Source organism: Manis javanica, chromosome 1 (assembly GCF_040802235.1).
Source record: "Manis javanica isolate MJ-LG chromosome 1, MJ_LKY, whole genome shotgun sequence".
Classification (NCBI taxonomy): Eukaryota; Metazoa; Chordata; class Mammalia; order Pholidota; family Manidae; genus Manis; species Manis javanica.
Window position 1 is genome coordinate 6,381,150 of NC_133156.1, and position 1,649 is coordinate 6,382,798.

Below are 1,649 nucleotides of genomic sequence, written 5' to 3' on the forward strand. Positions count from 1 at the left end.
CCAAAGATGCAACAGAATACCTCTGGCAACCTAAAAAAATTAAAAATAGTTTTTGAAGGATCGAAGTCCAATTCTTAACAGTGGCAAGCAGAACTGTGTGTTAGCTTCTCTGTAACTTAAATTTAAATAACCTGATAAGCTACCCCCTACTTACTAGAACCAGATCCTTTTTCACTCAAACCAGGAACAGTCTTAACTGAACCCGTTGGCCTGTCACTTGGTATCAAACTAAAACAGAAGTCCGTGGTGTTTGCTTCAGCAGCACATACACTAAAATTATAACAATACAGAAAAGGTTGGCATGGTCCCTGCACAAGGATAACACACAAATTCATGAAGCTTTCCATATTTTAAAGACAAAAACCAGAAGTTCATGTATTTAGCAAAGCTTCTCTAAGTATTTATGGATAAAACTAAATAACCCCATTCAACACTTTACATAAAGTGGGAGCTTTAAATTATAACACTATCTACAGCTAAATTATACATCAAGACACCAAACCAAATCAGATCAACCTCAGGGACCAGGTTTTAGTATGATATGGTCGAGGATGTAAACTGGTAACGTTTGCCCTAATATTTACAGACTAAAATTCACTCTTCCATGCTAACAGCACAGACCTTAGAATCTGGGTCAAATATTTAACTGAGAGTTCCAACAGAGTTTCAACAGCCTTTATTGAAAAATCTGACCTTCCTCTAGGCACTCTGAAAACGGGCATCTATTTAGGCTAAAATATACATTAGTTTCCTAGATTTACAAAACAGAATGCCTACTGCAAAACCCATTATTTGGAATCTACAACACGCAACTATTAAGAATAAAAGCATTTCAGATATTTGGCTTACCAAAGGTTTAAAAGAAGTAAAGAAACTATTTTACTTTTGTACCCAATCTTACAGCCAAGGCACCTTTCTTTTTATCATTCCATAATTCTTCCTAATATTACATAAGAAGGAATAATTTAATGGCACTAAAGTTCACAGAACACATTTTGGCAAATGCTGCTCCAGACCAAATTGCTTGCTTCTTTTACTTGAACATATAACCTGTTATGTTTTCCTTCTGTTTTTCTTTTTTTTTTAACTTTTTATATTGAGGTTCATACAATAAAATGAACAAATTTTAGTGTATAGCTGGATGAATTTTGACATTTATATACACTCATGTAACCACCACACAGACCAAGACAGCAAATATTTTCACTATCATTCCCTGTTCACCTATTTTGCTAATTCCCCCATCCCCCACCACTATGACAACCACCAATCTGTTCTGTGTGTTTATGAGTCTATTTCAGTACTGTTTATTTCTTCATCTGTTTTGTTTTTTAGATTCCACATATAAGTGAAATCATATAGTATTTCTCTTTCTCTGATTTATTTCACTTAGCATAATACCATCTAGGTCTATCCATGCTATCACTAGTGGCAAGATTTCATTCTTTTTTATGGCTGAGAAATATTCCATTATATGTATGTACCACATTTTTTTAATACATCTATCCATAGACATCAGTGTGTTTCCATTTTTTGGCTATTGTAAGTAATGCTACAAGAAACACAGGAGTGCATAAGTGGGGTAAATTGCAGAATTTCCAGAATCTCCCCACTAGCCTTAGTCTATTTTCATGTCAGTAGCTGTTTTG

The 1,649-nt window shown here is 34.4% G+C and overlaps 1 non-coding gene across 1 annotated transcript; it reads left to right on the top strand.

Moving 5' to 3' along the window:
* Positions 1 to 246: 246 nt before the first annotated feature.
* LOC118972231 (U6 spliceosomal RNA) lies at positions 247 to 353 on the top strand. The gene has a single exon (XR_005061074.1). It is a non-coding gene; the product is annotated as a U6 spliceosomal RNA (small nuclear RNA).
* The last annotated feature ends 1,296 nt before the right edge of the window (positions 354 to 1,649 follow it).